Source organism: Gopherus evgoodei, chromosome 5 (assembly GCF_007399415.2).
Source record: "Gopherus evgoodei ecotype Sinaloan lineage chromosome 5, rGopEvg1_v1.p, whole genome shotgun sequence".
Classification (NCBI taxonomy): Eukaryota; Metazoa; Chordata; order Testudines; family Testudinidae; genus Gopherus; species Gopherus evgoodei.
The window spans coordinates 74309953-74332574 of NC_044326.1; the positions used below are offsets into that span (position 1 = coordinate 74309953).

The 22622-nt window shown below is 42.3% G+C and overlaps 1 long non-coding RNA gene across 1 annotated transcript; it reads left to right on the forward strand.

The window, feature by feature from the left end:
* The first annotated feature begins 4722 nt into the window (after positions 1–4722).
* Positions 4723–11854, forward strand: LOC115651861. The gene is made up of 3 exons (XR_004000473.1): positions 4723–4746; positions 6214–6217; positions 11715–11854. It is a non-coding gene; the product is annotated as an uncharacterized LOC115651861 (long non-coding RNA).
* The last annotated feature ends 10768 nt before the right edge of the window (positions 11855–22622 follow it).

A 22622-nucleotide genomic window follows, 5' to 3' on the forward strand; every position in this document is an offset into this window, starting at 1 on the left:
AAATTCTGTGTAGGGTGAACTGGGATTGTTCTAAAAGATAAAGGATCAAGTAAGATTTTAATCTATTATTAGCAAGGGATATGAATAGTGTGAGGCATCAGAGAATTGTTCATTGACTTTTTCTTGACTCTTTCCATTGGGTTCATTTCTTCCCAGTCTTCCCAAAGGAAATTTTGCTGGTCTCCCCTCAAGTACTGCATTCATGTCAGTTAATGTGTCTTTTGTTCGATGATGATATAACATTTTGGAGCATGACTTTTATGTCAAATTAGCTAGTCCTGGCAGTTCTAGGGGATAGAGAATTCCATTAGGGCATTAAAGATGATGATTGTAGTTAAATCAGGCAGAATTAACATCAGATGTGCTTTTTACAGAATCACACATAAAACTGATGAATTTCTGAGTACCACGTCATCTACTGAACACAATGGAGAATGTAGTCACACACATGCCCTACATGATGCATTTTAGGCCAAGTTTTAGCTTGGATAAATCAGTGTATCTCCATTAGCTGTGTCAATTTACAATACCTGAGAATCTGACCCAATGTCTCAGGATTGTTTCTATTACAGTAGCTCATACTCAAAGAAAAGAGAACCAGTGAGTCTGACTCCTTTCAGTTTAAAGAGACTCCAAATAACAGTGAAAACGTGATGTATCACAATAGGTTTGAAAAGTGAAATTGCTGCCAGTCTGATTTCATAGATCTGGACACAAAAGTACTTGGTTGAAAAGAAGAAAGGTAACAAAAGAGAAATAAAAACAAAGATGAACTCCCAATTCAAAAGATAGAAAAGTTTCCATTATAGTTCTCTGAAAAGAGACTCTGTAGAAATGTGCTGTAATGCACTAAGCAGATCTGCTCGCTTTATGCACTCATAGTTATACCTTCATATCGTAGTGACAAGAATACATTGGTACTGCTTTACTGTTAGCACAGAAGAGCCAGCACAGCTAAGGGTGTGAGCTGGATTTTCTTCCAGCTCACACCCTTTCTTCTCTTGTGCATTGTGATGGGTTCGGTCACAAAGAACCCCTTGGGACTATCACCTGATGTGCTGGAATTACCTGTTAGCCGGTTTTTCACTGCCAGCATGGGACTCCAGAACCCTGCCTTGTTGAATCACAAACGCTTGTCTGCTGCAACACAAACCCAGGTCTGGTCCATGCCCCCAAAGCTGCAGACTTTAACCAAAAACTGCTCAGTAAGTCACCAATCTCCAGCACCCAGTGGGATCCAAACCCCAAATAAATCCGTTTTACTCTGTATAAAGCTTATACAGGGTAAACTTGTAAATTGTCCGCCCTTTATAACACTGATAGAGAGAGATGAACAGCTGTTTGCTCCGCCAGGTATTAATCACTTACTCTGGGTTAATTAATAAACAAAAGTGATTTTATTAAGTATACAAAGTAGGATTTAAGTGGTTTCAAGTAATAACAGACAAAACAAAGTAAGTTACCAAGCAAAAAAACATCAACATGCAAGTCTAAGCCTAATACATTAAGAAACTGAATACAGGTAAATCTCACCCTTAGAGATGTTCCAATAAGCTTCTGTCACAAACTAGACTCCTTCCTATTCTGGGCCCAATCCTTTCTCTGGTACAATCCTTGTTAGTTCCAGCTCAGGTGGTAACTAGGGGGTTTCTCATGACTGCAGCCCCCTTTGTTTTGTTCCACGCCCTTTCATATCTTTGGCACAACGCGGAAATCCTTTGTCTCTCTCTGGGTTCGCACTATTCCTTCTGGCTGGAAAAGCACCAGGTTTAAGATGGATTCCAGTAGCAGATGACATGGTCACATGCCCTGTGAGACCCCAAGCCTCCCTTCTTTCCATTCTGACTCACAGGAACACAGGAAGGCTTACAAGTAAACAGAGCCATTTACAACAAATTGTCCTGGTCAATGGGAGCCATTGAGATTCTAAGCCACCATTAATGGCCCACACTTTGCTTAATTACAATAGGACTTCAGAGTAATACTTCTTATTTCTAGCTTCAGATACAAGAATGATACATTCATACAAATAGGATGAACACAGTCAGTAGACCATAAGCTTTGTAATGATACCTTACAAGAGACCATCATCCTCATCTGGGTCAAGCATGTGTCAGAACAGCAACAGGGCACTTATAACTTCATTTGCTGGCTGAAATTATTCCCTTAGGACTGTTCTACCAGTTGGGGATCAACAGATTGCATCATGGTCTGATCCTACCCCATATATTTCCCCGAAAGTCCTCTATAGCGCCAGCCAGCTCCACTTCTCCCCTGCATTGGGGCACCATGGAGGAAGGGCTGCAGTAAAGCTGCCCCATTAGGGCGAAGATTCCCCTGTGGTGGAAAAATGTGCATCTGCCCCATTAGGAGAGGTTTAACTCTGTCTAAAAATGCCCTGGTGATACAAAGTGAATTTAGTAGGATCCGGGATCTGATAAAAATCATTAAGACACAGTAGAGATGCAGCCCACAATACAATTTTTTGAGTCACTTTTTCTACTAGGACCACACTTTGAAGGTTAGTACAAAGTTTAAGTAAAAGCAAATGGGGTTGTGGTTGGGGTGGGTAAGTGGAGGCTTCTTTTACCTGAGACTAGAGATTAATTTTAAATATGTCAAGTCTGTAAACATTTCAGGCAATTTATTCAAGTTCAGTCATCTGGGGTTGAAATACGAATATATACAGTTATATTTGTTTTAAGATTTGTATTTTAACTTTCATGATATTAGTTGAGCAAGTGGTGAAGATAGATGTATCCATGGAAACTGTACAGTAATTCATAAGGAGTAGAACTGTATAGTGGCTCTCTACCAAAAAATATCTTTTATCAAGAAAGTCAGTGCTACTTTTTCATGTTAGATTGTCAGACAGGCAAGATTTCTTCCTGTTTTATTATGATGATTTGAGCTCTCTCAAGGCAGACGCTATTGTTTGGTACTTTGTGACTTAAAACAGCAATAAAAAAGTAAACTCTCAAAATGTGTAACATGCCATAAGAAAATATAGTTAGAGAATGGATTTGGATGAGAACCAATCATAATGCCATACTAAAACTGCTTTGAGTAATGTTTATTTTTTTAATTAGCAGACAATAGTTCTTTCAATTGTACTTGTGTACTCCAGTAGGGATGTAAGTGAGGTAAACAGAAGGAGATTTAAGCTTTTGAAGTATTTCCAGACTAGCATTTAAGCTCTCTTTTTTTTTAAGGTGAGTTGATTGCCATTTAACTCAATTTAATTGACATGTTTGCATATGTTCAGTCTAGAGCAAACCACAAATGTTTGTGTCCTAGAACAAATGCTCTAGTATCTGATCTAGCATTTGCAAACATGTTAGTTAACTCCATTTAATGGGCAATCAGTTAACTCAAGATTCAGGGCTAGTCTACACTGGTAATGCTAAAGCGCTGCCATGGTCGTTTGCTTTTTTCACACCCTTGAGTAAGAAAGTTGCAGGGTTGGTAATTTCCACTGTAGACCAGCCATCAGTCTAGCTATACTATTAGTTAGAGCACAGGAACTGAAGTTAAGGGTCTATGATTCTATTCTCAGTTCTTTGAGAGATCAGCTTTGTGACCTTGGGCAAGTCATCTAGAGCATACATTTAAAACAAAATGCCCTCCTTTTCACTTTCATTCAGATATGAATTGCAGTCAGAAATATATGTACTCAAACCAGCTTTCCAAATGGTCAGAGGGATTAGATGTGTTTCAGAGTGGAGGTGAGAGTTTGAGGCAGTGATTCATTTCATCTGCACACACCTGTTTTAACTTTGAATTTGGGAGCAGCAAAACTGATTTTTTGTTAGTTTGCTTTGGTGCCTGTGTGACATTGCACTCTGTATGATTTTATGAAAATATACTGATGAGTATGAATATAATGTAACTGGAATAGGCTTCATGCAAAAGGTCTCTTGTAAAGTATCATTACAAAGCTTATAATCTATTTATACAAATAAGATGACCACATCCTATTCGTGTGGTCATCCTATTTGTATAAATGTACCACTCTTGTATCTGAAACTAGAAATATAAAATTAACTCTGAGGGCTATTGCAATTATGCAAAGTGTGGGTCATTAGTGGTGGTTTGGAATCTTGATGACTCCCATTAACCAGGAAAATTGTCTGTAGATGGCTCTGTTTTACTTGTAAGTCTTCCTGTTTACATGTGTGTTGGCAAGTGGATAATGAAGTCTTACAGTGACAAGTGATCATGTCACCTGAACAGGAATCCATCTTTAACCTGGTGCTTTTCCATTGAGAAGGAGGGGTGGGAACCCAGAGAGGGACAAAGGAATCCTGCCTTATGCAAAAGATATATAAGTTGGTGGAACAGAACAATGGAGTAGCCATCATGAGAAATCCCCTAGCTACCACCTGAGCTGGAACAAGGGCTGCACCATGAGAAAGGAATGTGCAAATTAAGTGCCCAATCAAGAACCACTTAAGCCAACAATGAACTTGAATATGCCAGTCCACATTAGAGCTTTCCCAGGAATGTGGGTTGGCTGGTAAGAAACTCAGTCATGCATGGAAATGTGACTCCAAAACTCCATCTCGGAGCTGGACTTTGCATAGGAGAGAGGAGGGGGTCTCCACCCACAAAAGAAAGTCTATTTAAGCCTGTGGGAGACCCCTCCATTTGGTCTTCAGCTGGATAAAGAGAGAGCCTCTTCACCCCCAAAGATACCTGAAAGAAACTGGAAAAAAGGGCAGTAACTAAAGGGGGTGTGAGTGATTGGTTGGCCCTGACATAACCTTATTCCCAGATTTGGACCTTAGCGTCCAAAATATGGGGGTTAGCATGAAAGCCTCCAAGCTTAGTTATCAGCTTGGACCTGGTACTTGCTGCCACCACCCAAAAAATTAGAGTGTTTTGGGGCACTCTGGTCCCCCTGAAAAACCTTCCCTGGGGACCCCAAGACCCAAATCCCTTGAGTCTCACAACAAAGGGAAATAATCCTGTTTCCCTTCCCCCCTCCAGGTGCTCCTGGAGAGATACACAGACACAAGCTCTGTGAAACTACACAGAGTGATTCCCCCCTCTCCGTTCCCCAGTCTTGGGAACAAAAAGGACTTTCCTATTCCCCAGAGGGAATGCAAAATCAGGCTAGCCAATTCAACACACACAGACCTCCCCTGATTTCTTCCTCCCACCAATTCCCTGGTGAGTACAGACTCAATTTCCCTGAAGTAAAGAAAAACTCCAACAGGTCTTAAAAGAAAGCTTTATATAAGAAAGAAAGAAAAAATACAAATGTTCTCTCTGTATTAAGATGATACAACACAGGGTCAATTGCTTAAAAGAATATTGAATAAGCAGCCTTATTCAAAAAGAATACAAATCAAAGCACTTCAGCACTTATATTCATGCAAATACCAAAGAAAAGAAACCATGTAACTTACTATCTGATCTCTTTGTCCTTACACTTAGAAACAGAAGACTAGAATATAGAACTACTTCTCCAAAGCTCAGAGGAAACAGGCAGACAGACAAAAGACTCAGACACACACTTCCCTCCCCCCAAAGTTGAAAAAAATCCGGTTTCCTGATTGGTTTTCTGGTCAGGTGTTTCAGGTGAAAGAGACATTAACCCTTAGCTATCTGTTTATGACACGCCCCCCAAATTGCAGACAGTGGGGAAGCTCACTGGCGGCAATTTCCTTCTGGAACTTGAAAATAAACAGATTAATACAACACATGCACCTTTACATATACTACTAAGTATATAACTAACAGACTTTTACATTTTAAGAACACTTTTTAACTACTGGATTCTGGGAAACTCTCACGGGAGAGTGCATCAGCAACTTTGTTAGAAGCTCCTGTGATGTGTTGAATTTCAAAATCAAAATCTTGGAGAGCTAAACTCCAACGAAGAAGTTTCTTGTTGTTCCCCTTGGCAGTATGAAGCCACTTTAGTGCAGCATGGTCAGTTTGTAGTTGGAACCGCCGTCCCCAAACATATGGGCGTAGCTTTTCCAGGGCATACACAATGGCATAGCCTTCCTTTTCACTGACTGACCAGTGACTTTCCCTCTCAGACAGTTTTTTGCTGAGAAACACGACAGGATGGAAGTTGTGATCTGTTGCTTCCTGCATGAGCACTGCTCCTATACCACGCTCAGATGCATCTGTGGTTACTAGGAATGGTTTGTCAAAATCCGGGGCCCTGAGTACAGGGTCAGACATGAGCATTGCCTTAAGCTGGGTAAAGGCTTTTTGACACTTATTAGTCCACTTAACGGCATTTGGCTGGGTCTTTTTGGTTAGGTCGGTCAATGGGGCAGCGATTTGGCTGTAGTGTGGTACAAATCGCCTGTAGTATCCGGCCAAGCCTAAGAAGGATTGGACCTGTTTCTTTGACCTTGGGACAGGCCACTTTTGGATAGCATCCACCTTGGCCTGTAGGGGGTTTATGGTTCCTCGACCCACCTGGTGCCCCAGGTAAGTCACTCTGTTTTGGCCTATTTGACACTTTTTGGCCTTAACAGTTAGTCCTGCCTGCCTGATGCGCTCAAAGACCTTTTCCAGGTGGAGTAGGTGTTCGGGCCAGGAGTCTGAAAAAATGGCCACATCATCGAGGTAGGCAACTGCAAATTCTCCCAGTCCAGCTAGTAGACCGTCTACCAGCCTCTGGAAGGTGGCGGGTGCATTTGGAAGGCCGAAAGGAAGGACATTGAATTCATACACCCCCGCATGGGTGACGAATGCTGACCTCTCCTTGGCAGGTTCATCTAGCGGTACTTGCCAGTACCCCTTGGTTAAGTCTATTGTAGAGATGAACTGGGCACGTCTCAACTTCTCCAATAGCTCATCGGTACGTGGCATTGGATAGTTGTCCGGACGAGTTACAGCATTTAGCTTACGGTAGTCCACGCAAAAGCGTATTTCCCCATCTGGTTTGGGTACCAGAACCACTGGAGATGCCCATGCACTGGTAGATGGGCGGATTATACCCATCTGTAGCATGTTCTGGATTTCCCGTTCTATAGCAGCTTGGGCATGAGGAGACACCCGGTAGGGTGGGGTTCTGATTGGGTGAGCATTACCTGTATCAATGGAGTGGTATGCCCGTTCAGTTCGTCCTGGGGTGGCTGAGAACAATGGGGCGAAGCTAGTGCACAGCTCCTTGATTTGTTGCCGCTGCAGACGTTCCAGGGTGGTTGAGAGGTTCACCTCTTCCACGCCACCGTCTTTTCTTCCGTCGTAGTAGACACCGTCAGGCCACTCAGCATCATCTCCCTGGACTGTAAACTGACAAACCTGTAAGTCTCTGGAATAGAAAGGCTTGAGAGAATTAACATGGTACACTTTAGGCTTTAGTGAGGAATTGGGAAATGCTATGAGGTAGTTCACAGCTCCCAGGCGCTCTTGGACTGTGAATGGCCCTTTCCATGATGCTTCCATCTTATGGGCCTGTTGCGCCTTCAAGATCATAACCTGGTCTCCTACCTTGAAGGAACGTTCTCTGGCATGTCTGTCATACCAGGCCTTTTGCTCTTCTTGAGCATCCTTTAGGTTCTCTCTAGCAAGGGCTAAAGAGTGTCGGAGGGTGCTTTGTAGGTTGCTTACAAAGTCCAGAATGTTAGTTCCTGGAGAAGGCGTAAACCCCTCCCATTGCTGCTTCACCAACTGTAATGGCCCCTTAACCTCGTGACCATACACAAGTTCAAATGGTGAAAACCCTAAACTGGGATGTGGTACAGCCCTGTAGGCAAACAGCAACTGCTGCAACACTAGGTCCCAATTATTGGAGAATTCGTTGATGAATTTTCGTATCATGGCCCCCAAAGTTCCATTGAACCTTTCCACCAGGCCATTGGTTTGATGGTGGTACGGGGTGGCAACCAAGTGATTCACCCCATGAGTTTCCCACAGTTTTGCCATGGTCCCTGCCAGGAAATTAGACCCTGAATCTGTAAGGATGTCAGAGGGCCAACCTACCCTGGCAAAGATGTCTGTTAGGGCCAGGCACACAGTGTTAGCCCTGGTGTTGCCTAGAGCTACTGCTTCTGGCCATCGGGTAGCAAAGTCCACTAAAGTCAGTACGTACTGCTTTCCTCTGGGCGTCTTTTTTGGGAAAGGGCCCAGAATATCCACAGCTACTCGCTGAAATGGGACCTCAATTATGGGGAGTGGCTGGAGAGGGGCCTTGACCTGGTCTTGAGGCTTACCTACTCTTTGGCATACCTCACAAGACTGGACATACTTGGCAACATCCTTGCCCATCCCCTCCCAGTGGAAGGACTTCCCCAACCGGTCCTTGGTTCTGTTCACCCCAGCATGGCCACTGGGATGATCATGGGCTAAGCTTAAGAGCTTCCCCCGGTACTTAGTGGGAACCACCAACTGTTTTTGCGGCTGCCATTCTTCCCGGTGTCCACCAGAAAGAATTTCCTTGTATAAAAGTCCTTGGTCTATAACAAACCGGGATCGATTAGAAGAGCTGAGAGGCGGTGGGGTGCTCCGTGCCGCCGCCCACGCTTTCTGAAGGCTGTCATCTGCTTCCTGCTCAGCCTGGAACTGTTCCCTTGAGGCTGGGGTCACCAGTTCTTCCTGAGACTGTGGACTTGGGCTTGGTCCCTCTGGGAGCGATGTAGGTGATGGGGTTGTTTCCGTTGCTGGTGAACCGCTCTCCGCTGGTGCACCTGAGGGTATTTCAGGCTCTGGCTGAGCCTTTTGGGTATGGCTGTCGTGTGCTTCTGCCAGTTCTGGCTCGCTGGCGCCCTCTGGCGTTGAGTTTGAAGATGTGGTTGCACTTGCTGGTGCTGGTTGCTGTTCCAGTTCCGGGCCTGGGACTGGAGATGCTGTGGCTGTTTCAGTGGTAGGCATGGAATCCGGGTCCACTACCTCTGTCTGGGTCTCCGGTAACACAGACGGGGCCTCTGTGGACGGCTCAGGAACAGGAATGGGTCTGGAAGCTTGCCTGGTTTGGCTACGGGTAACCATTCCCACTCTCTTGGCCCGCCTCACCTGGTTGGCCAAGTCTTCCCCCAGTAGCATGGGGATAGGATAATTGTCATAGTCTGCAAAAGTCCACATTCCTGACCAGCCTTTGTACTGGACAGGCAGTTGAGCTGTAGGCAAGTCTACAGCTTGTGACATGAAGGGGTAAATTGTAACTTTGGCCTTTGGGTTGATGAATTTGGGGTCAACGAAGGATTGGTGGATAGCTGACACTTGTGCCCCCGTGTCTCTCCACGCAGTAACCTTCTTTCCGCCCACTCTCAAATTTTCCCTTCGCTCCAAGGGTATTTGAGAGGCATCTGGGCCTGGGGATCTTTGGGGTGATGGTGGTGTAATGAATTGCACTCGCATGGTGTTCTTGGGACAGTTGGCCTTGATATGTCCCAGTTCATTACACTTAAAGCATCTTCCATCTGATGGGTCACTGGGCCGAGGTGAGTTACTGGAGACTGGTGAGGTTGAAGAGTAGGGTATCTGTGGCTTTACTTGGGTGGTATGTAGGGTCTTTGGCTGTCCTCGGTTGTAGGGTTTATGGTCTGTGTGCCCCCTGGGGTAATCGTTCCCCTTGACAGTAGCTTTTTTGCTTTCTGCCAGTTCCATCCATTTGGCTCCAATCTCCCCCGCCTCAGCGATAGTTTTGGGATTTCTATCTTGTATGTACCGTGTGATGTCTTCAGGAACACCATCCAAGAACTGCTCCATTTGTATGAGGAGGTTCACTTCTTCCAAGGTTTGAATGTTGTTTCCTGTTAACCAGGCCTCATAGTTTTTTGCAATGTAGTAGGCGTGTTTGGGAAATGACACCTCTGGTTTCCACTTTTGGGTTCTGAAGCGCCGACGGGCATGATCTGGGGTTATCCCCATCCGGTATCTGGTTTGAAAAAGTTTATAGTCATTCATTTGCGGCTTGGGCATTTCAGCTGCCACCTCTGCTAAAGGTCCACTGAGGTGTGGCCTTAATTCTACCATGTACTGGTCTTCGGGGATGCTGTACCCAAGACAGGCTCTTTCAAAATTTTCCAGGAAGGCCTCGGTGTCATCACCTGCCTTGTAGGTGGGAAATTTCCTGTGCTGTGGAGCAATAATGGGCGCCGGGTTGTTAGGGTTGGCTGGCACATGCAGCCCAGCTTTTGCCAACTCCAGTTCATGTTTTCTCTGCTTTTCCTTCTCTTCATTTTCTTTTTGTTGTTTTTCCATTTCTTTTTGTTGTTTTTCCATGTCTCGGCGGTGGGCCGCCTCTTCTTCTTCTTGCTTCCTTCTGTGGGCCAACTCATCTTCTGCTTGTTTCCTTCGGTAGGCCACCTCTTCTTCTTCTAGTTTTCTTTTGTGTGCTGCCTCTTGGGCTGCCTGTTTGATGCTTTCTTCCTTTTCTTTCAGCTCCATCTCTTTTTGTTTTATTTCTAGTTGTCGCCTGTGTTCAGCTTCTTTGATTTGGTCTTCGGCCTCCATTTTTGCCTTAGAAGTCATGATTCCTGCTTTCTTGTGTTCGGGTGCCCTCCGGTGTTTATCTTCTGCACTGCAGGCTCTGTTGCCTCCTGAAGTCTGCCTAGCAACAGTGCTTTTTTCCTTTTCTCTCTCTAGCTAATGTTCAATTAAGGGAAACCAGAAAAACCACTTTATTTGCATGCATATAAGTGCTGGTACTTGCCACCTAATGGGAGGGCTACTGCATGACAAAAGACCCTCAACAGTCTTCTCGCTTAACATGCAAACCACAAACTGCTAGAGAGAGCAGAAATAAAAATTCTCTCTGGTTCCCTTTTAAAACCAAACTGTTTCTCTCTGCTAAAAAGCCCTTAGCAGAGAAAAGAAAAATATAATATTCCTACTGGCTTCTGGATTCTGTCTAGATCCCACCGCTGCTACACCATGACATAACCTTATTCCCAGATTTGGACCTTAGCGTCCAAAATATGGGGGTTAGCATGAAAGCCTCCAAGCTTAGTTATCAGCTTGGACCTGGTACTTGCTGCCACCACCCAAAAAATTAGAGTGTTTTGGGGCACTCTGGTCCCCCTGAAAAACCTTCCCTGGGGACCCCAAGACCCAAATCCCTTGAGTCTCACAACAAAGGGAAATAATCCTGTTTCCCTTCCCCCCTCCAGGTGCTCCTGGAGAGATACACAGACACAAGCTCTGTGAAACTACACAGAGTGATTCCCCCTCTCCGTTCCCCAGTCCTGGGAACAAAAAGGACTTTCCTATTCCCCAGAGGGAATGCAAAATCAGGCTAGCCAATTCAACACACACAGACCTCCCCTGATTTCTTCCTCCCACCAATTCCCTGGTGAGTACAGACTCAATTTCCCTGAAGTAAAGAAAAACTCCAACAGGTCTTAAAAGAAAGCTTTATATAAGAAAGAAAGAAAAAATACAAATGTTCTCTCTGTATTAAGATGATACAACACAGGGTCAATTGCTTAAAAGAATATTGAATAAGCAGCCTTATTCAAAAAGAATACAAATCAAAGCACTTCAGCACTTATATTCATGCAAATACCAAAGAAAAGAAACCATATAACTTACTATCTGATCTCTTTGTCCTTACACTTAGAAACAGAAGACTAGAATATAGAACTACTTCTCCAAAGCTCAGAGGAAACAGGCAGACAGACAAAAGACTCAGACACACACTTCCCTCCCCCCAAAGTTGAAAAAAATCCGGTTTCCTGATTGGTTTTCTGGTCAGGTGTTTCAGGTGAAAGAGACATTAACCCTTAGCTATCTGTTTATGACAGGCCCAGACTAGAAGGAGACTAGTCTGTAAAAAGAAGCTTACTTGAACTGGTGAGGTTTTATCTCTATTCAGTTTTCTTAGACATAGACTTGCATCTTCTATTTTATTTGGCTTAATAATTTAATTTGTTCTGTCTGCTATTACTTGGAACCACTTAAATCCTACTTTCTATATGTAATAAAATCACTTTTTACTTATTTATTAACCCAGAAAATGCATTAATACCTGAGGGAGGAGGGGAAAACAGCTGTATGTATCTCTCTATCAGCAGGGCCGCCCTGGGGGGGGCAAGAGGGACAATTTGCCCCGGGCTCTGCAGGGGCTCCCACGAGAGTTTTTCGGGGCCCCTGGAGCGGGGTCCTTCACTCGCTCGGGGGCCCCAGAAAACTCTTGCGGGGCCGGGCCCTGGAGCTTCTTCCGCTCCCGGTCTTCGCTGGTGGAGGAGTCCTTCCGCTCCGGGGAGGAAGGACCCCTCACCATTGCATTACTGCCGAAGCGGGACCTGCCGCCGAAGTGCAACCCGGTCTTTGGCGGTAATTCGGTGGTGGGGGGCCCTTCTGTTCAGGGACCCGCCGCCGAAGTGCCCCAAAGACCCGCGGCAGGGACCCCCCGCCGCCGAATTACCGCCAAAGAGCGGGCTGCACTTGGGAAGCGGGTCCCGCTTTGGCGGTAATTCACCGGCGGGAGGCCTCCGCCGCGGGTCTTCAGGGCACTTCAGCGGTGAGTCCCAGAATGGAAGGGCCCCCCGCCGCTGAACAGGACCGGCTCTAGACATTTCGCGGTGCGGGGGCCCCCTGCCACTTGCCGGTCCCGCTGCTCTGGTGGACCTCCCGCAGGCATGGCTGTGGAGGGTCCGCTGGTCCCATGCTCCAGTGGACCTCCCGCAGGTGTGCCTACGGATGCTCCACCGGAGCCCCAGGACCAGCGGACCCTCCGCAGGCACGCCTGCGGGAGGTCCACAGGAGCCGCCTGCCGCCGATGGCCCCAGGCCCCCGGAATCCTCTGGGTGGCCCTGTCTATCAGTGTTATAGAGGGCGAACAATTTATGAGTGTACCCTGTATAAGCTTTATACAGGGTACAATGGATTTATTTGGGGTTTGGACCCCATTGGGAGTTGAGCATTTGAGTGTTAAAGACAGGAACACAACTGAAAGCAGCTTACAGAAAAGTCTGCAGCTTTGGGGCATATGTTCAGAGCCTGTGTCGGTGTTGGAGCAGACTGGCGCGTCTGGTTCAACAACAGGGTGCTGGAGCCCCAAGCTGGCAGGGAGCAGAAGTAGTCTTGGCACATCAGCTGGCAGCCCTAAGGGGTTTCTGTGATCCAACCTGCAGCAGCCTGATAGCATGTTCTGACATTTCTAGTTTACTAGTAAAAAAGCAAAAACAAAACACTTTCTCAACATAAACTTTCCCCATCTCAGAATTGGCCGTGTATCCTAAACCTCAATAATATTTTTCAGCTAATTTTTTTTAGAGTTTCTAAAACAAACTACTTTTGAGAGATTTCAAAAATTCCTTTAAAATGTTTTTTCCATGACCTAAGATGAACACGTTTCCCTCCCTCCCGCCCTGCCTCCCGCCGAGGCCCATGTCTCAAACAGCTTTTCCAAATCAAGTTACATATGAACAAAGTAAATTCTGCTGGCACAGTCCATTTGTGCAAGATTTTTTTGAGAATTTTAAAAGAGGAGGCACAACTGAACTTATAATACAAAGCAGGTCTCCACTTTAATGATTAAGATACTGCCATGTTTCCATGATAAAATCTTTTATCAATTAGTGTTCTACCATAATTTCTTACTCTCATTGAAACAGCAGCTTAAATCTAACTTACGTCCCGGCAAAGCCTTTTGATATCATCAGCGTTTAATACAGGGTCTGCAACAAGCGCCTGAGAACTGGAAAAAAAATTATAACATGTCTCTTGATTCTCACATTACTAAAAATACGATGTGAAAAGGTTCTTTTCAGTGGATTTATTGTGATTAAATAACTGGATAACCATCCTAATGCAGCTATCCAGTCCATGTAAGGACTGATTTAAACTTTTGTGATTGAACTACCACACGATGTAGTCAAATCAGATTCTGTGGCTAAGATTTTTAAAGCAGTCTAGAAGAATTAGGTATATAGCTTCCATTTCTTTCTATGGCATATTTTTCTATTTCCCTAGAATGTTTGGAAAATTTTAATGGCTAGCTCAAAAATATTGTTGGTTACTCTTACAAATAATGAGCTTTAGACTCTTTTCCCACTTGGTTTTGCACTGGTACTACTCAATTGGCTTTACTGGAATTATTCCTCATGTACACTAGTGTAAGAGAGAACAAGGCCTGAAAATCCACTGATTTAGATCTTGATTCAAATAGGTTAGTCAGACAAGACAAATATTCTGAAATTGAGCTTTCTTACAGATCTACAATCTGCTTTGTCTAGTAGAGTAACTCTAGAAGAACTCTAAATGAATGGTAATTCAGTGGTGTGAAAAACAAAGCCGCACTGAACTAAAATTCAATAAATTCAGGGCATCAGTTTTCACACATTAAGGTCCCATGTTCTCAAGTCCAATCCCCTCATTAAAATGAATCTATCTCTTTGTGTTATGGACTTCGTAACAAAAGAAAATTATAACATACTAATCACTGTAACTTATTATATATAAACAGTTGGATCTGCACAACATGTGATATTTAAAAAACCCTCAAGCTTTATTTATCCTTTCTCAGATACAGGAATTTATTAAATGAGGCTTCACTTGCAGTACTTTATCACTGAAAGAACTTAGCTGATCAATATCAAATGAACAGATGTCATTGGCTCCTTATTTGTAATGTCTTTAGGGGTTTGGCCATCTTTTATACCAAGTCACATTTACCTCACATTTCTCTTGTAGATAATCAGCACTAATATTCCTATGCAAAATATGCATCCATCATTAATATAGTGCCTTTCAGTTCCCCACACTTTTCTGACACTTCTGTTATAATCAGCTGGCTAGTTTATACTATGAACATATCTTACACATTTAGAATCATTTAGCTATATCAGTGGAGGTGGACATTTCCTTTATAAAAAGAACTTGCATATTAAAGCAATAAGTTCAATAAGCAATAAATATTCATTCATAGATAGACACTAAGTATCTCTTTCCTTTCAGCCATGATTAAGGGGCAGTGCATAGCTGTTACACCTCAGAGAAGAATCTATAACTAAGTCAAAACTTATAGTGTAAATCAGGAATTACTTCACAAGGTCATGGAGTTGCACAAGTGTAAAATTGGCACAAATGGGAGGATAATCACGCCCCATAATCCTAGCTCTTGCTTCCATTTTTCAGTAGAAATGGACAATGAAAATAGGTTGAGTTCAAAAGGAAATTGCCAAAGAGACTCTTAGCCACCATACAACACTGAATTCCAGAAGGGTTTTTCCTTTTATGTTCTTGTTCAGTTTTGTGGCAGCCTTGTATCCCGCTCAGTGCTTCCTTTTGTAGCATGTCCTGCTGAATGATTGAATTCTCCATTCAACGTTATCTATTGTGGATGTTACAAGGATAATCACTAATAACCCTTCAGGAAAACAGGTATTTAACATAAAAAAATCTATTTTCCTTTTCCTAGAGGAAATTTAAAGAGCCAGATTACTCACATTTCTAGTTTTAAATATTTATTGGGGCCACAAAAGACAGTCTCACACTAAAGCTTTTTAACAGCCACTGTTACCTTTATTACTTGAGAAAAAGACTTCTTTAGTTGTGTGTTTTTCAGAGCTGTTTGGCTTTGAGGGATGGGAGGAGGAGAGGTAGCTTTTCTTGAAAGATACTATGGCTCCAGTTCTACCTTGCTATGTTCCAGCCCCTTTAGTGGTGGAGATCTGGAGGATCACACGAGCTGTATCACAGCATGATTCATCAGAAGTAGTACAATTTAAGGAGAATTGCTAGGTCTCACAGCTAGGGATTTTTATGGTAATGGCAGGGGTGGAAATCCTATTCTCCCCAGGGGACAACTGCTAATAAGAGCTCATTCAAATTGAGGGATGGTCATAGTGTGAACCCACAGCTTAATCTGACAACAGTCCCATTGCTTTCTGACCTGTGATGCCTGAATGCTATCAGTACCATATTAGGTGCAGTCCTATGTGGATGATGGTGCACCTTGCTGTGTGCAGCTCTTGATAATTCAGCATAGCTCTCCTGCTGCACTGAAATGAGCACCCTTAATCCTATAATAATATTGATCGGGCCTAACCAAATTTAGCTTGTGAGGTGTGCCAAGATCTCTCAACCTATGATGATTGGCTACGGGCTAGCAAATTCTTCTTGTTGTAATATTCCTTAGGGCCCTTGGGCAGGAGCTACTGCGGCAGGAACCAAACCCAGATCTCGCTTTTAAAACTAGAGCACTGCCACAAGACCATGTACAGCTTAAAATCTTTCACTGGAGTCACTTCCAATATAGCTTGGTGAAACTGAAAGAGGAATTTGATCTCCCAGTCATTAGCAATAAGCCTAAAACATCAGACACTCTCAAGTGGCCACGCAGCCAATTACAGTCCAGACCTAAACTGACTTTATTTTTAATTTTTTTCAAGGTCAAGCCTATTCATAACAGTAAGGCCACCTGCTTGGAAATATTAGCTGCTAGAGCTGTCAATGAATCACAGTTACAGCCTGCGATTAACTGAAAATAAAATTAACGTTAATTGTATACCTATGGGCAGGAAGGGCAGCATCAGTGGCAAGGGGGCTGAAGCTTCAGCCCAGAGCTCTGGAGGTGGGGGAGGCTGAAGCTCCAAGTTGGGCTGAAGACCAGAGCCCTAAGTCTATATTTGAAAATATAGAAAACATCCACAAATATTTAAATAAATGGAATTCTATTATTGTTTAACAGTGTGATTATTGTTAAAATAAAACAAAACCGCAGGGGTCTGTTTTGGGACCGGCTCTGTTCAATATCTTCATCAACGATTTAGATGTTGGCATAGAAAGTACGCTTATTAAGTTTGCAGACGATACCAAACTGGGAGGGATTGCAACTGCTTTGGAGGACAGGGTCAAAATTCAAAATGATCTGAAAAAATTGGAGAAATGGTCTGAGGTAAACAGGATGAAGTTCAATAAAGATAAATGCAAAGTGCTCCACTTAGGAAGGAACAATCAGTTTCACACATACAGAATGGGAAGAGACTGTCTAGGAAGGAGTATGGCAGAAAGAGATCTAGGGGTCATAGTGGACCACAAGCTTAATATGAGTCAACAGTGTGATACTGTTGCAAAAAAAGCAAACGTGATTCTGGGATGCATTAACAGGTGTGTTGTAAACAAGACACGAGAAGTCATTCTTCTGCTTTACTCTGCGCTGGTTAGGCCTCAACTGGAGTATTGTGTCCAGTTCTGGGCACCGCATTTCAAGAAAGATGTGGAGAAATGGGAGAGGGTCCAGAGAAGAGCAACAAGAATGATTAAAGGTCTTGAGAATATGACCTATGAAGGAAGGCTGAAGGAATTGGGTTTGTTTAGTTTGGAAAAGAGAAGACTGAGAGGGGACATGATAGCAGTTTTCAGGTGTCTAAAAGGGTGTCATCAGGAGGAGAGAGAAAACTTGTTCACCTTAGCCTCCAATGACAGAACAAGAAGCAATGGGCTTAAACTGCAGCAAGGGAGATTTAGGTTGGACATTAGGAAAAAGTTCCTAACTGTCAAGGGTAGTTAAACACTGGAATAGATTGCCTAGGGAAGTTGTGGAATCTCCATCTCTGGAGATATTTAAGAGTAGGTTAGCTAAATGTCTATTAGGGATGGTCTAGACAGTATTTGGTCCTGCCATGAGGGCAGGGGACTGGAGTCGATGACCTCTCGATGTCCCTTCCAGTCCTAGAGTCTATGAGTCTATAAAACTGATTAATGGTGATTAACTTTTTAATCTTGTGATTAATCATGATTAATTAAATCCTTCATATGCAATATCATTTGTTTTAAAGCAGCAGCAGTAATGTTTTGTAAAATACTTTTCAAATTTGAAGGGTATTGTTATAGGAATAAATTGTCATTGAGCAGTGCTTATGTTTCCTGTATGAAAATTACATTCTTCTTTCACCTCTCATCCCTTTACTGATTGCATAGCCAAATCAAATCACTTGTGGCAATGAGAGTAACTGGTGATCTCCCATTTGAGTTGGGACTGATATCTTCAGGATGAACAATATTACTTCCACTTATTTTTAAGTGCAGCACTTATACGCTCAACCACTATGGAGCTGGGACAGAGGGAAGTAAGAATGGGATAAATTGTTCTTTTTACTGTCCTGCTTCTTGTTCCACTCAATGGGCCAGACCCTCAGCTTATGTAAATTGTCATAACCCTATTGACGTTTATGGAGATGCACCAATTTATACTGACTGAAAATCTGCCCCGATGTGTCTGTGGGTCCTATGACCCAATTCGGTTTATATGGTTGCATATCTTTATCAAGAACATAACTGCTGCTAGATGACTTCCCAGGCAGAACACAATCTCCTAATTCTAACTGGCTGGTAGACAAGCTTACTGTACATCATCAGAAGAAAAGTTGGTATTCTAGATTCCTCCATTCAAGTGGCCACGTTATTTGAGGTTACAGAATAATTATCTCAGTTTGGAACATCATGTGCATCGGTATTTATATAGTTTTGATAGTTATATGGGTTTCAAATTGGTTATTTATTTGCAACAGTTTAGAAAAGTGTGGAAGTCTAATCCCAAGAATGAACTTTATATTTCAAACAACTGAAAAAAACCCAGTTTGCTCAAAGCATTTGTGTTTGCTGTTTGTTTTGGCTTGCTGCTATTTGATTTCCAGCAGAAGATTTTAAAGTTTATGTAAGCTTGGGCCTAGCAGTTAATGTGTCCCCTACAGGCAGACTCCATATAAATTAGAAAGAAATTCAATTACTGAACTCCTGATAACTTATCTCAACAGAATACAAATGGATTAAGATGGTTAAATGTTCTCTTTTATAAATGTACTATTTTAACTAGCAAACGTTTTTGTTTTTTGAAGGAAAAAAAAGGTTTATGCTTTTAGCCTTTATATGCATTTCATATTAGGTTATTTACAAAGTCACTTAAGATGGTCTTTGTTAAAATAAATTGAAATTAACTTATACAAAAACATGCCAAATAATTTCCTGTTTTTCACTAGGAGATAAAATGGAAATGGCTCCTTTTTTAAAAAAAATGGAGATGACCCATTTGACAAAAAGGTGAAGTGTTATCCATTTTGAATAAATAAAACTAGAGAAATCTCTTTTCCCAGCACATTATTTGCAGTAATAGTGCATTCAGTCTTTACCATACAGAAAGTATGCTTACCTATAGGTGGGATAGTCAGCAGTTACTCAGGAAACATTTAATTAATTTGAATCTCGTGTGTGTGTGTGTGAGTAGTTGTTCTTTTTTTTTTTACGCGCTCTCTCCTCTCCATTTTCTTAACTGATCCTAATTTTGACAGTGATTTTTCTAAATTGTTAATCTTCTTGTCCTTCTCTTCTCCATTAATTAGCTCTGTACAAGAATTGGGTCTGTGAATAGTATTAGTCAACTTCATATCCCGTCCCAGCTGCACATTTATTAACTCAAATAGCCAACCAAACATTATCTCAAGTAGGGTGACCAGATGTCTCTATTTTATAGGAACAGTCCTGATTTTTGGGTCTTTTTCTTATATAGGTTCCTATTACCCCTCCACCACCTGTTTCAATTTTTCACATTGCACCCTATCCAAAGTGCACCCATACTCATTTATTCACCGTATATATAACTATCTGCTTTTCATTGCTATATTTCTCCAAAGAGCTAAAGATCATGGCATCACTCTTACAGTCATAATACAAGACATTGGCAGCCTTGCAATTTTGTATTCTATGATTTAAATTGAAATTAAGATATGAATATTGGTCTAATCTTACAACTGATCTGCACTCAAAGCTTCCAACTGGTTTGGTTGGAATTTTATATATTTTTTAACAATAAAATCAAATTTAAAAAATGAAGGATGCACTTCTGTGCATCTGAACTTTACTCAGGCATTAGAACACTACAGTATTAAATCATCTTACCAATGTTTACAATAAATTATTCTTTCATTTACTGATTCTGAGCGCTAGATAAAGATTAGACTTTTTGTAAGTTGCATTCAGGAGTCCGACATAGCTTTTCCTTTTATGGAATAATTATAAATATAGCTATAGAAACCATTAGATACTAAATATGAATCTGGATAGTGGGACAAGTCTGAAACTTATTTTAGCTGATTTTAAAAGCAAATTATTTAAAAAATTCCACTGTGTAATATCTGTATATTTTTTTCATAGCCTATGGAGAAAAAATATATGTTCAGAATATTCACTATAGTAAAGATGTATTCAAAATTGTTAATCGTGTAATGGGATTAGGAAGAATTTCTTACGGGGTTATAAAATATTTCTGAAACAAATGATTTTTATTAATGTGGTATCAATAACATAGGAAGTGTAAGTTCTAGTATTTTAATATTTGAATTCTTCAGTATATATAAACCGCATTTTAAAAACAGAAGTTCCTCTTGTTTTCTGGCATCAGGGCTTGATCCTCTAAAGTACTGATCACTATAGTCCTTGACCCAGCAAAGCATAGAATCATAGAAGTGTAAGACTGGAAGGGACTTTGAGAGGTCATCTAGTCCACTCCACTGCACTCAGGGCAGTACTATGTAATAACTAGACCATCCCTAATAGTGATAGGTGTTTGTCTAACTTGCTCTTAAAAAATCTCCAATGATGGAGACTCCACAACCTCCCTGGGTAATTTGTCCCAAGCATTCAAACATATGCTTATCTTAAACATATGAATTGACCTATTGGTTTCAGTCAAGACTGGGTGGAACTCACAGTAAGCCTCTGATCAGAGCAAATGTTTTCAGCAGAATTGAACAGCCTTTCAGGTAGTCCTACACTGCCAAAATTTGGTTCTGTTCTTGTAGGGTATAGTGGGTTCCAGTGTAGCAGAAACCAGTTTGTTGATTTCAGTGGGAATTAGATCAGGTCCAGACAGTACCACAAATTAGATTGGAAAACTTGCAGTTGTGTTATATCTCTTACTAAGAATTCTTTTTCTCCTTAAAATTGAATGGTAATCTGCGTAATCTGTAATGAACATGGTCTTGCAGTTTTAATACACACCAAATTACTAATGAAATCATTTGGAGTTTTCAGTGCAAATCAGTTGTAGTATTGGGCCCAAATTCACATCTGAGTTGAAAGCTAGCTTTTCTTGTGTACTACTTTGCAGAAAGTCAGAGGCAACTTTAGTAAAGACATTGTGTTTGATGATCCTCATGAACGTGAATAGCCAATTTAAATATTCAGGTATACTGTGTGGTAGTGCTTGCTTCAATTTGCCATGTGAGGACAAGTTTGTTCATTTTAGTTCAATTTATCCAGCTCAAGTGTCTGAGGATCCTTTATAAATACCATTAGTAACTATCCATGTATCTTGGCTAATTCTTTTAACTGGAATGGTTTCTCGTCACTAAAAGCTACTGTCTCTACTAAATAACACTGTTGTATTTATGTATATTCAGTTTTAGCAACATTCAACCACATTTTGCCCTCAGCTGCATGTGCACAATTGCCATCCACAAATTGGAGCTTCACACATGGATATGAGTTCAGAACTGTGACTGCATCTCTAGGTAGACACTCCAAATTACCAAAGGCAGCATCTTGTAAAACGGCAGAAGATGAAAACAGTGAAGGGGAAAGCAGCAAATGTTGATTTATTTTCCACATCCTACTGACTGACTCATCTTCTTTGTTTGTTTTCTCTCCCTCTGTTTAGAATAACAAGGTTCAGCTAGAAAGGGCTAGCACCTCCTCTTTTTCACTGGCTCCAACTACTTAGGACAGGGTTGGCCAGCCTGTGGCTCTGGAACCACATGCGGTTCTTCAGAAGTTAATATGCGGCTCCTTGTATAGGCACTGACTCTAGGGCTGGAGCTCCAGGCGGCAACTTTCCAATGTGCCGGGGGTTGCTCACTACTCAACCTGGCTCTGCTACAGGCCCTGCCCCCACTCCACCCCTTCCCGCCCCCACTCTACCCCTTCCCACTCCCTCCCTTGAGCCTGCCATGCCCTCACTCCTCCCCCTCACCCCCAGAGCCTCCTGGACGCCATGAAACAGCTGATCAGGAGGTGTGGGGAGGGAGAGGGAGGTGCTGATAGGCAGGGCTGCTGGTGGGTGGGAGGCACGGGGGGGGACAACTGATGGGGGGCTGCTGCCCTATTACTGTGGCTCTTTGGCAATGTACATTGGTAAATTCTAGCTCCTTCTCAGGCTCAGGTTGGCCACCCTGGCCTTAGGAAGTTGATCCTCAGGAAGTGAGTGAAAGGTATAAAAGAAACTTGCTGAGGGCTATTTTGAGGGTATTTAAATCCTGGAAAAGAAGAATATTTTTCAGTATCCTAATCAGTGCTGAATGATACAGGTCACTGCTTCTCTGGGCAACTGCTGGACATGTACCCCCATAGCATCATCAGTATGTTTTTCTCACTGTTCCTATAGCATCAACGAAAAGATGTTCATAGCTTCCTTCTTTTGATGCAACTTAAACCATTTTCTTGAGGAAAAATTAAAATAGCTTTTTCTCATAAAGATTTTCCATCTACTTCTTGCAGAGCACATTTCTAAATAAAGCTCTGAGTTTCTCCTGTAAAACTTTCAGTAATTACAAAAATAATTAATAATCTTTTATCTGATGATGTCCATGTCATATAAACAAAAAGAAATTATAGGCCACGAACCATTATGTTTGGAAGGTCACACATGGCTAAGACATGAGCCCCAGGTCTTAAATCAACATCCACAATGGAAAAGAGAAGAAGTGAGAATG